The sequence below is a fragment of the Oryctolagus cuniculus genome, chromosome 4 (assembly GCF_964237555.1).
Source record: "Oryctolagus cuniculus chromosome 4, mOryCun1.1, whole genome shotgun sequence".
NCBI lineage: Eukaryota > Metazoa > Chordata > Mammalia > Lagomorpha > Leporidae > Oryctolagus > Oryctolagus cuniculus.
In genome coordinates, this window is record NC_091435.1 from 162,867,710 (window position 1) to 162,883,787 (window position 16,078).

The 16,078-nt window shown below is 41.9% G+C and overlaps 1 protein-coding gene and 1 pseudogene across 4 annotated transcripts in view; one reads left to right on the top strand and one right to left on the bottom strand.

The window, feature by feature from the left end:
- LRRC3B (leucine rich repeat containing 3B) overlaps nucleotides 1–16,078 on the top strand; it is a 107,355-nt gene that overhangs the window by 13,676 nt on the left and 77,601 nt on the right. The gene's annotated exons all lie outside the window — the stretch shown is intronic.
- LOC100352939 (signal peptidase complex catalytic subunit SEC11C pseudogene) lies at nucleotides 5,577–6,273 on the bottom strand (annotated as a pseudogene).

The following is a 16,078-nucleotide window of genomic DNA, read 5'->3' on the forward strand; positions in this document are numbered from 1 at the left end:
ACAGGATCTTTGCCCCTATAAGAAAAGACAACAGAAAGCTTCCTCCCTCCCTCTCTGCACCCACACACACCAAGGCAGATCTGTGTGAGGACACAGTGGGAAGACAGCCACCAGCAACTCAAGGAGGGAGCCTGCACTAGAGATCTACCCTGCTGTCATGGTATCTTTTCCAGATATGAGAAATAGGTGCAGCCTATGACACCTTGGTATGGCAGCCTAATCTGACTGAAACTAGAATTTACTATAGGTTAGCTTTGGGCACCTAGCTACTGTGTAAAGTATCTTGTGCAGAGGAAGGGAGAGAGGAGATATGCTTTTTTTTTTTTTAAGACTTGCACATAGTAGGCATTCAGTAACTATCTATTGAGTAAATGAATGGACATATATTAGTGGAGTGAAATTATCCAGTTTATAAGCAAACATCTGGAAAGCAACTCATTCAAATATAGAGGATTTCCTGCAATCAAGAAATTGTGGTTTGAGATGAAGGAAAATGAATTATTTTAGGGATATACACACATACTTGTGTATATGGTTATATCCACACAAATATACATATACTTCCCGATGTTAACAGCCTTTACTGTTTTTACTAGCTCACCCGACAGAGACATAATGGCAGTAAAATAAATAGTCACAGTGCTTTCCTATTTACCTGGCATGTCTGCTGGTGACAGTTTCTAAGCATTTGCAATTTCGTCAAGGTCTCTTAGAACTGTTCTCAATAAAGAGATGCTGCATTGGACCGCTGACCTGCAAAAATCTAATTAACTTGAATTTATAAAAATAAAAAAGAAAGTCTTTCCTTTATGAAAGAACCCTAGAACCTTAACAGTGCAAGGGACTTCTGAGATCCCTTTTAACTTGCAATCCCCATATACAGGTTGCCATAGAAGGATGGGATTCTTCTGACACAGGGGTGAATCTGGGATTCTTCTTGTTCTAAGAAATCTCTCAGGCACTACCAGGAGTTTGCTCTGTGGCATTTGAGAATGGAGAAGCTACTCCCTCAAGATGCTCTTCATCGTTATTCATATCTGAATGCAGATGAGTTTAGAACGTGTGGGTGTGGGATTTGAGGAGTCTGAAGTGCTTAGGTAACAGTTGGCATGCCAGTTGTGCAATGAAGAGCATGTATTGACAATATTAAGTTGTGGGCTGAATCTCCTTTTGGGTGTTAAAAAAAAAAAAAAAGAACAAAAGTTCTAAAAGAGACAGCGTTGTTTTCATGCCAGGGGTGTTTCTGGATGTTGGGACCACAGTGCTGAGAAACATGGGCCTCCACTATGCACAGAGCTCTTCTGCCCTGCCTGGACTTACTGTGTCAGCCCCACATAGCTTTCTTTTTCACGGAGATTGCTGTGCTGTTTCTAAATAGATATGCACATCATACTCGACTGATTGAGGGAAGCTTCACTATTAACAGGTAAGACTAATTCACCTCTCATATTAAGGGGGAAGAGTCAATTTTTCTAGAAAAAAAGCTCATTTTTCTAGAAAAGTTAGCAATAATGTTTTGAGTTTCTAGGAAGCTGGTGTTTGCTTTTCAACCTCTGACATTCCAAAGTCGCCATCAATTTCTAGGGCTTTCTGTGGTGAAATGGTGCTGTTGTCTCTTTATTTAATGTTTTTTAACTTAATATTTTATTATTTTTTGAGATTATTTATGTTTGCTTTTTTAAGATTTATTTTATTTATTTGAAAAGCAGAGTTACAGAGAGAGAGAGACAGAGAGGTTTTCCATCCGCTGGTTCACTCCCCAAATGGCTACAACAACTGTGGCTGGATCAGACCAAAGCCAGGAACCAGGAACTTCTTCCGGGTCTCCCATGTGGGTGCAGGAGCTCAAGCACTTGGCCTGTCTTCCACTGCTTTTCCTAGGTGATTTAGGAGGGAGCTGGATCAGAAGTAGAACAGCTGGGACTTGAATGAATGTCCATATGGGATGCCAGTGCTGTAGATGTTGGCTTTTCTCACTAAGCTACAACACTGGTCTGAGATAATTTATTTTTAATTTGCATTATAGTCAAAAGTTTAATGCTTCAGTAAACATAGTTCAACAAATAATTAGCAAAAAGGCCATAGTTCAGCAGGAAATAGGCAAGAGCCAGGGCTGGTGTTGTGGTGTAGCAGATAAAGCCGATGACTGCAAAACCAGCATCCCATATGGCTGCAGGTTCTAGTCTCAGCTTCTCCACTTCCTGTCCAGCTCCCTGCTAATGCACTTGGGAAGATGGTAGAAGATGGCCCAAGTGCTTGGGCCCCTGTGACCCATGTGGGAGACACATAAGAAGCTCCTGGTTTTTAATCAGTGTAGTTCTGGCCATTGAGAACATTTGGGGAGTGAACCAACGAATGGAAGACCTCTCTTTCCCACTCTCTCTCTCTCAACAACTCTGCCTTTCAAATAAAAAGTAAAGAAAATAAGCAAGGGCCAAAAACAATAATAAATATAATAGATGCTCAACTTTACCAATTGCCTCTTTTAAAAAGCTGTGTTTCTTTCTCTACCCTTTCTTTGTGCTGCAAGCAAAGGTGAAATCTTCTTTCTACTCAGATGTGAGTGGAGTAGGAAATATGAGCACTACTATGACCGGGGATCAGTACCATTTGTGGACCTGACATACAGCGGGTGTTTGTGTAATAACACATGGACACCCAGGTTGTGGATGTGTCAAGGGTTGCCAACAACAGGGGTTTAAGTGGTAGTCCTCCTCTATGGATCCTTTTGGTAGTCTGATGAATTCTGTGCACCATTCTCAGAATAGTATTTTCAAATGTAATTGATAAAATACATAGGCTTACAGTGGCATAACAACAGAACTGGTTCTCACAGAACTCACGACATTATGCATGCCCAGTAACATTGTCCAAGGGGTCATCAATAATAAATTGCTTTGAGTTATACACTTCAGTGGTTTGCTTAACCATGAGTTCTGATTGAATTTGCCCTGTCTAGCCCACCTGACTGTCATATTTCCAAAGGTAATATCAATTTACCAGAATTAAAAGTTCTCACTTGGACTGTCTAGTTTTGCAAAAATATAAGGACTAATTTAAATGAATGATTCCATGCAGTGATTAAGATCACACACACGTGGATAGGGATGATGGCAAAGTGTCAGAGGCATTCGGCCACTAGGATGAAAGATGCATCTTTCACTTGTCCTGGCTGAATGACTCACAGAGGAAGAGTACTTACTTCTGTGTGTGATGAGGTCTAAGATCAGACTCTCCTAATGTTAAAGACAAGATATACACAAAGTGATATTTCAGGAACAACTGAATTATCAATTTCCATTTAAAAAGTTGTGATTTTTATTATTGGTGATGTCCGGGCACTGACTGAGAATGGTAATAAAGTTTGTTGCCTGCCTTTAAAATAGAATGAAATACTAAATGGGAGTTGAAGATCAGTAGGGAAAAAATCAGAAGGAATCCTGCAGAGTTAAGAATCTCTGTATTCTAGCATGGCCTTATTGAAGGGTAGCTATGGACTACATGTTAAAAACCAAGTTTAAAGGTGTGAATCAACACCAGTGACATGGAAAACAACAATAAAAATCATTCTCAGATTGATGACAGACCTATATATAGGATTATAAAAGAATGCTATTTTCTGATTGTTAGTCACATTGATGAACATGCCAGAATTCAACCTAAAGATGGGAGTTGGTCTTAAAAATGGCCCCTTTAGAGAGAGATACTGTTGTCTTCATTTCCAGAAGCATTAGGTCTTCTTTGAGAACCAATGGGATAAAGTTTTGAATATTCTCATTAATGCTTATTCTTAAACTGTTTGGAGGGGGTGGATCAGGTGTTTTTAAATAAGTCCAAGTCATTTGAAGTTAGGCTGCTGAATGTAGAGGAGGGCAAGATATGGGAGCACCAGATAGGTACTTGAAAGTTCTTAGGCTTTGTCTCAGAAGGGGCTCATCAGCCCTGAGGTCTCCTCCATAGCAATATGAGATCCAGGTAGGACTGAATTTCCAGAATCGTATCAGCCTTGGAATCAATTGATAGTGCCCTGGGGTGACTACCTTATAAAGGGATGCTCATTCCTTTCTATAAAGGATGTTCCAAGATAGTTTCAAAATACTTAGTCACCACATTCATTATTCACAATTTATGAAATATTTTTTAAAAGATTTATTTATTTATTTGAAAAGCAGGGTTACAGAGAGAGAAAATAGTGACAGAGAGGGAGATCTTACGTCTACTGGTTCACACTCCAAATAACCACAACAGCTAGAGCTTCCTCCAGGTCTCCCACTGAAAGTGGAATAGTTGTGACTCAAACTGGTGCCTATGCAGGATGCCAGCACTGCAGACAGTAACTTAACCAGCTGTGCCATAGTGCTGGCTCCTCTATGAATAAAGTCTTGAATAGAACTTCTCTGTTAAATAGAAAGACAATGCTAGCCACTTCTGCCATTTTAAAATTTCCTACCAGCCACATTAAAGATGTAAAAACATACAATTCATTTTAATAATATACTTATCTCAATATATTCAAAATTTTCATTGAACATAAGAAACGAGATTGAATTTTACTCATACCAAGTCATTGAGGTCTTGTGTATATTTTGTACTTACAGTAGGTTGATCTTTGGACACTGAATTTTCATCAGAATTATTTTATCTGTGTTCATATTTCTTAAAATTTACAGTTGAAAAACAAGTTCATATATCTAAGTTGTTCAAACATACTCATGTTTTCTAACACTAGATGATTAATTTTACATTTAAATTAATCATAATAAAATAAAATGAATTATTTAGTTTCTTAGTGCACTGGGCATAGTTGAAGTGCTTAGTAGCTACATTGAGGCTAATGACTAACGTATTGGACAGTTTATATGGGGAAATAATGGAGAGGGGTCCATAGGCCTGATGTGGACATGTACTTTGCATGAATCACTTGCTTTAGCCTTTTTAATCCAGTGTCTTTCCAAAAGCTACCCATTTTCTTTTTAGAAACCTTTTATGTGGCCCCACCACTCCTCTTGCCAAGGGCCTTTGCTTAGGAGTGCTCTGAACATCCAAGGCCACCGCATAGGCTCTGCTTCAAAGACAGGAGGTTGGGGGGCAGGGTGTGGTGGCTGAAGACATGGGATTACTGCCCCTGTCCCAGGTATTGATGACTAAGCAGTTAAACCACAGAACCTTCTGATTCTGAAGGGTTAGGGCCCAGGAATCTGCATTTCATAGCATCTCCCTTGTCCCTCACCATCTCCAGGAAGGGATTTGGAAGAACCTGATTTAAGAACTGTTACCATAAGGACCCATCCTGCAACTATATTCTTTTTGCCAGTGGCTCTCAAGGTGTGTTTTGAGGACCTTTTTCATGAGAATATCTGGCATTCTTTAAATTGAAGAGGTTCTAGGCCTACCTCACCCCCCACTAAATCAAAATACCTGAAAGTATTGTACTAGGCATCTTCATTTTTAACAAACTCCTTAAGTAATTTTATATCTAATAATTGCAAATGCAGTTTTAAATCCAGTAAACCACTGCTGTATGCAAACGTCCAGTTTAGAAATATGGAATTCTTTCACCCCACACTTCCCCACACTTTTTTTTTTTTTTTTTTTTTTTTACTGATGAATCATTTATTTGGACAAGACAAAAACGTCTCCACACTGTTTCCTTTTATACAGGGACATTTCAAATATATTAGTTTTTCTCTTTTTCAACACACTTCATCTCAGTCTGGTCCCAGGAACCATGTCTCATTTTAGGATTCACGTTTTAGTAACACACATGCACCCATCACAGCCAGAAGGGCGCACTTGAACTTTGGATAGTCATTCATTATTATGGTGACCAAGCCAACATACGGCAAAAACCCTCTTGCTCTTCCCACCACATCCTTCTTCTCGAGTCAGTTCTGGCTTTCTTTGTGCAATCCTCTGTCGTCAACTTCATTATTATCTCCTTTAGTCAGAAATTTGATGTCTCCATTATCTTTTTCGTGAACTTTGATTACTCTGTGAACTATTGGAATGTCTCGTCCTTCCACTTTAAAAACAGCGATTTCCCCGGCTCTGATCAGGTCTTTTGTGAGGAACAGGAGGTCTCCCCTGTGAAAGGCTGGCTCCGTGCTGCCACTCAGCACCACCACCACGATGGGGCTCTCGCTGCCGGTGAGGACGATCAAGCCTTTCCAGGTTATGAGTGCGGAAGACACGATCATGGCCAAGTTTAAAACCTGGTAATAGAGCTGGCGCTTGTTCACCTTTCTCAGGTCCCCGAAGATGTCCAGGCCGGACGCTGGCTCCGGGAGTCTCCGACCCCCACACTTTCTCATTCATCTTCTTTTCCATGCCTGGCATTGAGAAATCTGTAGAGTTATACTTATTCTCCTCTCTCTTCAGATCTTTTAACAAATATGGGGCTGAGAAAACAAAGATACAGGTAGTAAGATCCTGTCTCTGATCTCAGAGAGCTTGCAGACATAGAAGGGAGAGACAGGCCTGTGGAAAACTGAGTTCATAAAGCACGGCGGGCAGAGTGCACGTGGCCACGCTGGGTGCGGCGAGAACATGAAGAAGACGAAAGGCATAGCCAGTTGGGCTGTGAGTTAGTGAGATGACTAAGAACGGCATCAGGGACCCTGAGTTGATTCAGGAAAGATAAAAGTGGTGTTCCGCCAGATGAAGGGAGCCGGGGAAAAACACAGGCGACTTCTATGAATTAAGGTGTGAACAGGGGAGCAAAACAACGGTGAGTGACATGGAATAATGGATTTGTTGCCAAATCAGAGTTTCACAGTCTTGGAAGATGTGAAGATGCAAAGGTCTGGCAGGGCACAGGTGAGGGGGCAGAGAAATCGCTGAGTGAGTACTACAGGTTACCTGAAGGTGTCCAGGGAAGGTTTTGTCTCTGCTGTCGCTGGAGGGCCTGAAGCTATTAGCCAGCAGGGCTGAGGGGAAGACTTCAGGACTGACGTGGGAGTAAAGGACGCTGTGTGCACCAACCACTCAGGTGGTCTGGAGAGGAGCTGCACATGCAGACTCAGAACCTGAGCGTGAAGACCTTGGAGAGCTGGAGGCCTGTGAGCCCCTCTGCCCGCACCACTGAGACAGGCCAGCAGGTGAGCAGCGTTGCGTCCTGCAGCAGGACAGCCTTCTCACCATCAGAGCCCCAAGGGAAGGGAAACGAGGTCTCACTGCTGAGTGAACACAGTGCAGTACCACTGCAGTGGACTTAGGAAACCCGTGATGGCATGGCTAGGAGCAGCCTAGGGCAAATCAAGTGAGGCGTCAGGAAGGAAGGCAGGGGGTTAGCCCAGAAAGAGGCAGCTCAACAGTGGATGGGGATGGGTGCCCTGATAAACAGGCTGGACTTGACCTCTCGACATCAGTGGATTAAATGGAGGAGTATCTTGATGAAATTAGCTTTCATTCCATATTCATCAAACTTGGAAAGCTTTTTGGCTTCAGAAACCTTTTGGGTGCTCAATCAGTAGAGAGGAATCCAGAGAAGTTTTGTTCATGTGGGTCATATTTATCAATATTAGCCATATTAGAAATTAAAACTGATAGAGGTACATGTTTGGCATAGGGGTTAAAGTGCCTAGCTTTGAGTTCTAGCTTCACTCCAAATTCCAGCTTTATCCTAATGTGCTCCCCAGGAGGCAGCAGGTTATGGATCAAGAAACGGGGTCCCTGCTACCCATGTTGGGGACCTGGATTGACTTCTTGATGCCTGGGTTCAGCCTGGTCCAGCCCCTAGCTGATAGGGCATTTGAGGAGTGAACCAGAGGATAGGAGCTCTGTCTATCTGTCTGTCTTTCTCTGCCTTTCAAATAAGGTAACAAATAAAAATTCTAATAAACTGATCAAATATATACTAACTTATTAAAATAATAAAGCTATTCTAGAATAACAAAAACAAATTCTTATGAAAAATAAATTGTATTCTCCAAGACAAAAATAACTTGATGAGAAGAATGGCATTGTCGTACATTTCTGCGCATCTCTGTTATGTCTGGCTTAATAGAAGACTGCTGGATTCTTGTATCTGCTTCTGCTTTCACTCTGTCGTGATATCTCACATTAGGAAGGCTTTGGAAAATGTCACTGAACATTTGTGCGTGAGTATGAATAGAAAAGGCAAATCAAGAGTTGTGCACATAGTCTCTCCTTTAGGAATCTGTGAAAGGGTCCTAGGCACTTTCTTGAGTTGTTGGACCAGACTTTGGGAGTCTCTGGTGTCATGTGGAAGTGGCCCAGCAGGAAGTGCAGCAGGAGTACCAGAAAGGTGACAGCTGGGGGGCCTGCACCTAAGCAGGTCCCAGGGATGGACAAGAGAATGGATGGGAGAGAAGCTGTGGAGACAGAAACCACAAAAGTTGGTAACCAATGTGATACGAGGATGGAGAAGAGTCAAGTCCCTAAGAATGTGCTGGTCAGTGGAGAACTGGCTGCCTTCCAGCTGCCTGTTCAGGCGTGGGGGCATCCCTCAGTTATTCCTGAGCCAGCCAGGCCTCCTGCTGCACAAGCTCTGAGAGAGCAAGTCCAGTTCCAGAACAGTGACGGACTTTTTATAGTGTGATTACACATTAACAAGCAGTTACTAGGAGTAGTGGAGTGTGGGCTGGCCCATAATGTATGGAGCCAGGAAAGGTGGATGCTTGGTAAGCAGCAAGGAAGACAAGCTGTGAGGCCTGCAGCAGTCCCCTCTCCTGGGGGCTGGGCACATTGTGATTATCCGAGTGCTTGGGAGAAATTCATAACCAGGATGGTTATGTGCTCTTACACATAACCTGTATGCATGCATGTATGTGTACATATACCATAAATGTGCATGTATATGTGTATGGCATGACTGTACATACTTTGTTGCTATGTGTACAAATACCCATATACAGATATGCACATATATAGCATACACTTGTGCATGTATATATTATATGTGTGTCTCTCTATGTGTATGGGGTTTCTATATAAATGGTTTTATGTATAAGTGAGCTCATCAGCCCAAGCCTTGGCATGAGTTGTGCAACAGGCTGGACTGGATTTCTGGAATAATGGAGGCACCTCCTGGCTTTTCACCCAGCAGCTGTGTGATCTTGGACATATCACCAATGGTCTCTGGGCTGCAGTGTCCTTGCCTGGGAAATACAGAGGGTGTACAATGTCAGGAATCCTGTGATGCAATACAGACTTAAAAACTATTTATTTATTTATTTATTTGACACAGACAGAGACAGACAGGCACACAACATAAACACATTAGGGGTGAGGAGTGAAGAGGGAGGGAAGGAGAGAAAGAGATAGAGATAAAGAGAGAGAGAGAGAGAGAGAGAGAGAGAGAAATATGAATTAGAGAGCCAGAACTCCCATCTTCTGGTTTACTCTCCAAATGCCCAAAGCAGTTGGGTATGGGCCAGGTAGAAGCCAGGATCCTGTAGCTCAATCCAGGTCTCCCATGTGGGTGGCAGGGACCCAGCTACTTGAGTCACCACTGGACTTGCTGCTTGCCAGGACAATAAGCAGCTAGAATTAGAAGCTGGAACACAGGCACTCCGACAACATGGATGCTGGTGTTCCAAATAGCATCTTAGCTTCTAGGCCAGACGCTCCTTCCCTCATACTTGTTTTTGTACAAGCCACAGTGGTTTTCTGGAGTGCACAAGAATTCCATCACTGTCAGAGATGCTTGAGTGGCATTTTTCTGAGCCCCTTTTCAGTCTCGTCAGTTGAATGATTTGGAAATGCATGAGGAAGCCATCAATCTGATGTCAGGGGACTATATATAGCAGCAGGTCTTGTCATTTGTTTGGATGTTGTCCCCAGTTTGGCCTGGCACCCTTGGTACCTTCTCGTTTCCCTCGTTCTAGAGAAGCCCTTTCTTGACAGCTAAGTCTACACAGACACACACTCACAGACGTGCACATATGCATACATATGCACCCACACAAAGAAATTTTATCTCACTCTCCTCACTGTTTCCGAAGTACATCAGTGTGGTATTGGAGATAAATCCAAATGTGTATTTTTCTTTCATTATGTATGTAAACTTGGATAGACATTATAAAAATAGCATAGGAAATCTATTTGTACAGAGTATTTCTTGGGATATGACATACTTTTAGTAAGTAAACTGACTTAAAGAAGAAAGACTATGTAAGTGCAGAGGTAGAACTTTGGATGTAGCAAGTCTTGAAGCTAGTAGATGAGTGATTAACACTTGGGGTTTATCATTTTGGTAAAGCTTTTTTTTTTTTTTTTTTTTTTAACAAATTCAGAAGAGGAGACTCCTGACTCAAGTCAGAAGTGATTTTATTCTGCATTACTTTGGTGATTCAGTCTAAAAATTCCTTTTGGGAGCATGAGTTGGTTAACATCTGCATTATAGTGGTTATATTTGGTATTTAGGATGTTAGACTTTAATCTGGAAATAATTAGGGGGAGCAATCAAGTAAAATAAAATGAAGGGAAATTATGCAAAACAATTGGCCCTGGACTATACAAAAATGTCAGTATCATAAGAAACCAATAAATAAATAAATAAGAAAGAAAGAAAGAAAGAAAGAAAGAAAGAAAGAAAGAAAGAAAGAAAGAAAGAAAGAAAGAGAGAGAGGAAAGCTATGGAGCTATGGATGGGGAACTATCTGAATTTAAGTAAGAATAATGAGATATGACTAACAAATACAATATGTGATCCTTAATGGATTTTGGATTAAAAAAGAAAGTAATAAAGGATATTTTGGAATACTTAAAGAAATTTGAAAACCAACTGCTTATTAGAAAATAGCACAGTTATCAATTTTAGATTTCCTAAGTGTGATAGTTGCAGTATAGGATAATATTCCTTGTCTTGGGAGATTCTTACTGAATATTTAGTGTCTACAACTAACACCCAAATAGTTCAGAAAATATATTTATATGCATATATGAGTATATGCATGTTTATATATGTGTACTCTTATATATGAGTGTATATATATACATATATATAGTATATATATACATATATATATAGTGCCCACCATATATACATATACATACACAGATAACATACCTATATGAACACATACATCCACACGTATGCACACAGACATACATATATGATGAAAAAAGTCATGCATGGATTTCAAAGCATTTTACACCAAAATAAACCTATCTTTTAATTCCATTTCCATGAGCTTTAAGTCACCTTAAATAAATGGAGAGGGAAAGCAACTGTGATAGAACATTTATAGTTAATCAATCCAGAGTGTTCATTTTGCAATTCTTGCAAACTTTCTGTAGATTTAGACTTACATTTTGTTAAAATTAAAAGTTGCCAAAGATATTAGATTTTTGAGTTAGAGAAGTCTCAGAGATAAATCTAAAATTTTTGTTGCATAGATCAATGAGTAGGTGTGGAGGAGATTAAATATTTTAATTGAGCCTAGTGGGGGGCCAGTGCTGTGGCGTAGCGGGTAAAGCTACTGCCTGCAGTGCTGGCATCCCATATGGGCACTGGTTCGAGTTCTGGCTGCCCCACTTCCAATCTAGCTCCCTGATATGGCAGTGGAAGATGGCCCAAGTCCTTGGGCCCCAGCACCTGTGTGGGAGACCTGGAGGAAGCTCCTGGCTCCTGGCTTCAGATTGGCACAGCTCTGGCCATGGTGGCCAATTGGGGAGTGAAACAGTGGATGGAAGACTTCTCTCTCTCTCTGCCTCTCCTTCTCTCTCTGTGTAGCTCTGACTTTCAAATAAAATAAATAAATCTTTAAAAAAAAATTTTTAATTGAGCCTACTAAGGGGCATCTACTTTGTCCAGAGACCTTCAATGGCTTTAGAACTCTATTCCACAGGAAAGTCTGTCCATTGAGGACCCCAGATATACAGTCAGCCCTTGGGCAGCAGAACTGGGGATGGTTCAAAGTCACTTCTTGGTTCTGACCTTCACAGACTTCATAGTAACAGTTTACCTAACAAGATTACTGCACCTGCCATGGTATATATGATTTCTGTGTCTTCAATATTTCTTGCATATATTTATGTATTTATTTAAATATTTATTTATTTATTTGAAAGTCAGAGTTACACAGAGAGAGGAGAGGTAGAGAGAGAGAGAGAGAGAGAGAGAGAGATAAAGGTCTTCCATCCGATGGTTCACTCCCCAACTGGTCACAATGGCTGGAGCTGCGCCGATCCGAAGCCAGGATCCAGGAGCTTCTTCCAGGTCTCCCACGTGGGTTCAAGGGCCCAAGACTTGGGCCATCTTCTACTGCTTTCCCAGGCCGTAGCAGAGAGCTTGATCGAAAGTGGAGCAGCCAGGTCTGGAACTGGCATCCATATGGGATGCTGGCACTTCAGGCCAGTGCGTTAACCCACTGCTCCACAGCATCGGCCTCATAAACATTTATTGAGTAACTCTCATGTTCCCTACACTGTCTCTGGGTTCTCATGGCCACTAAATTAAGATCCTACTTCTTGTGGAGTCTGCTTGCTGCAATGCAAGGGATAGAAAACAGCCAAATAAGTTATTAGATGAATGTGGTGATGTCAAATATTGCTAAGTTTGAAAAGAAAAGAAAATTATCAGAAAAACACTATCAAGAATGGCCATGAGCAATTTTTTTTTTTGCAGAAATAACCAGACATTAAAATTAGGAGGGAGGATATTTTATTTTCCATGTCTCTGCTACTGATTCCTAGTTCCCAAGCCTTTGAGTTCATCCTAATATCGAGATCCTGAAACCTGATGGGACTGCTGAGCTAGCCCAGAGTCTGTGTTTCCAGTTGAGGTCATGGCACGTGCCCACAGAGTGGCAGCCACCCAAGGGTGTCTCTTGTTTCCTCCTCTTGTAGATAATGCAGGTGTTCTCTGTGTCCTTGCCGTTCACAGTGTGGGCCATCTTGTCTTCACGACTGACTTTTAAAGAAGTTTAATCCCAAAACACAGAAATCCCATCATTTGCTTGTCATGACACATGGTGATGAAAGTGACTTAGAGTCCCCGAATAATACCACAGGAAGCCTTCCAAGCAGCAATTTTCAATAATGCCACATTGGCACCCCTCTGAATTACTATCTTCTTTTGCTAATTCAATATGACAGGTTTCTAAAGCAATTTGAGTTCATGTAAAAGCAGTGAGAGAAAGAGAGAGTGATGATTCAAACTTGTTTAAAAGAAGGTAGTGGGAAGAACTTGTATTTCAGTCTCCTTGCGACATGGGTCAAGTTCCATTTGGATTTGTTTGCTGGAGGCATTTTCTCTTTTCTTTCTCAGTCACCTTTTAAGCATCCTCTGATAATTATAATCTCTCTGCAGTACTTGAATTTACTCGAGCATAGAACTAGTGTGCTGATTCTCCAGTCTGGGGGGCACTAAGGATGGGAAGCAAAGGCAATTCTCCCTTACAGTTAGGGAACTTCTGCCTTTTAAAATTCATGCAAAGAATATGCTTTTCATGGAAAAGTCACGCTGGAGTTAGGCCAGCAGGTACACAGGATCCTTAGTAGGATTTGGAGTATCAGAGTGCCTTCTATTTCCACATTCCACCTAGGTGAACCAAAACTGCACGGCAGCAGCATGTACTGTAGATGTATAGGATTCGGAATCAGAGATTCTGGTTTGAAGCCCAGTGTCACCATTTATTGCTATGGGCTTGGCTCAGGCCTGGTCTATAGGAAACACTCAGCAAATATGAACCCCCCTTTCAAGCACTCAGCAAAAAATGAACCCTCCTTTCCTCTGTGTTGACCATTGAGGTTCTTTTTACTCAACTAAGGAGTTCTTGCTCCCCTCCAACTCATCTCTTACCACTCCCTGTCTCAGCTGCAGCCGTGGTGCCCTTCTTTCTGTTTGTTGACTGTAACAAGCATGCTCCTGCTTTAAAGCTGCTAACTTTACCCTGCTTTCCACTCGATATGTCCCTCCCTAAGATCACCCAGTGGCCTGCTGCTCACTTCTCAGCTCAGATGTTACAACTCAGGGTAGCTTTCACACTTCGGCCCATCTCTACTGCATTGCCCTCATGGTTTTTCTTCAAAGCAGCTCTCACTGCCTTGAGTTTTCATGATGACTCATTTGTGTTTTGTGTTTATTATCTCTTTCTTCCTAACCCGGAGCCCCATGGAAGTAGAGACCTTGACCTTGTTCTCACCCCTGTACACCAGTACCTGGAACAGATTGGTTGTTCAATGAATACTAGATGGAAGTTAGCTGGAACTCCAAACTGAATTGAACAGCCTCACAGGGCTGTTCCAAGGATCAGATGATGCAATGTTTCTGAGAGCACTTTGGAAATGATCAAATATGCAAATAACACTGTTAAGATATCCCCACTTTGTCCATGAAGAGCGCCTTCTCATTGCCACCATCTAGCTACCACCTTCCTGTTCGTACAGCATTATGCCTACTGTAAACACATGGCATTTCTGGCACATGATGTTAACTCTTTTAAATGCATACATATATATTTAATAATGTATTAACTATTTAATACATTATAAGTTAAATAAATATGTATGTATTTTCTATATCATATATACATATATATTTGAACAAATGAACACACTTCTATCATTCATTCACTCCCCAGCTGCCAGCAATGGCAGGAGCCAGAAAAATCATCCAGATCTCTCACATGGGTGACAGGAACCCAACTACTTGAGCCATTTTAGTTGGCTTCCAGGGTCTGCGTGGACAGGAAGCTGAGTCAGGAACCAGAACCAGGACCCAAACCCAGGCATTCTGATAGAGGATATAGGTGTCTCAAGCACTATACTAAATGCTTGCTTCCCCTTTTCTTTTCAAAATTTTTATTTTTGACTTGATTCTTGATACAGATTATTATAAGGATTTTTTTTTTTTTTGACAGGCAGAGTGGACAGTGAGAGAGAGAGACAGAGAGAAAGGTCTTCCTTTGCCGTTGGTTCACCCTCCAATGGCCGCCGTGGCAGGCGCACCGCACTGATCCGAAGGCAGGAGCCAGGTACTTATCCTGGTCTCCCATGGGGTGCAGGGCCCAAGCACCTGGGCCATCCTCCACTGCACTCCCTGGCCACAGCAGAGAGCTGGCCTGGAAGAGGGGCAACCAGGACAGAATCCGGCGCCCCAACCGGGACTAGAACCCGGTGTGCCGGCGCCGCTAGGCGGAGGATTAGCTTAGTGAGCCGCAGCGCCGGCCATAAGGATTTTCAAATGAAACTCGGAGGCAATTGAAGCAAAAGGGACACTCTCTCAGCTTGCAGCTTGCTACTCAGTCATTTACAGGGGGTAAACTTGAATCCTATGGAGTAGTACCCAGAGTGTACATTTAAATAATGCCTAGCATCAGAGGGAGAGTGCATTAAGAATTGAAGCTACAGATAGCTTCCCTGTGTAAAATTTGACTTAACAAAAATGGCATGATACACCTAGTTTAGGAGAGGCCAAAAAGTATGCAGAGAGGATCCAGCTTGGAGGTAAACACAATGGCGACACGTGTTCCTGTGGATAACAGTGCACTGTTTTTACAGTCAGTGTTGGTGACGAGTATGCCTTGCCTGTGTATGGCACAAGGAGTATTTTTTTTTAATCTACTTACCTACACAGAAAATTTTCAACCTTTACTATTTATAAAATTTTCAGGCTTCAATCAAGATGTAGTATGCTGACTTTGAAAGAGATTGATTTAAATTGTGGAGGGAAAGGAAGGGGATTTCAGAAATCTCAATCCATTATTCATGATGTTTAGAAAGATGTGGTTTTTTTTTAGAAGTGTGAAAATCGTCCTGGTAGTGACTGAATCAGGCAATGATCAGTGCTGATTTCAAACGGTAGAAAGTCTTCCTTTCCTGCCCCCTTGTAGATACAGCACGGAACGGTGTCCTGTGCCTCCCCACCCCGCCCAGCCCAGACTCTCTCCTTTTTAACAAGAAATGAAAGGATATTCTTTTTGCTTTGTTTTAGTAGAGATTAAAACCTCCAGTTTAAGAAAATAAAGCTGAATCTTGAACCTGGGAAAAGTCACCACACCCTGGGCTTTAAGAATGGATGCACCCCCTTTTCTGGGAATCTCAGGCCTTGCTTTCAGTCTATCTTCTCCTTTCCCTGCCCTGGAGAGCCGGAATCCTGCCCACACTTCCG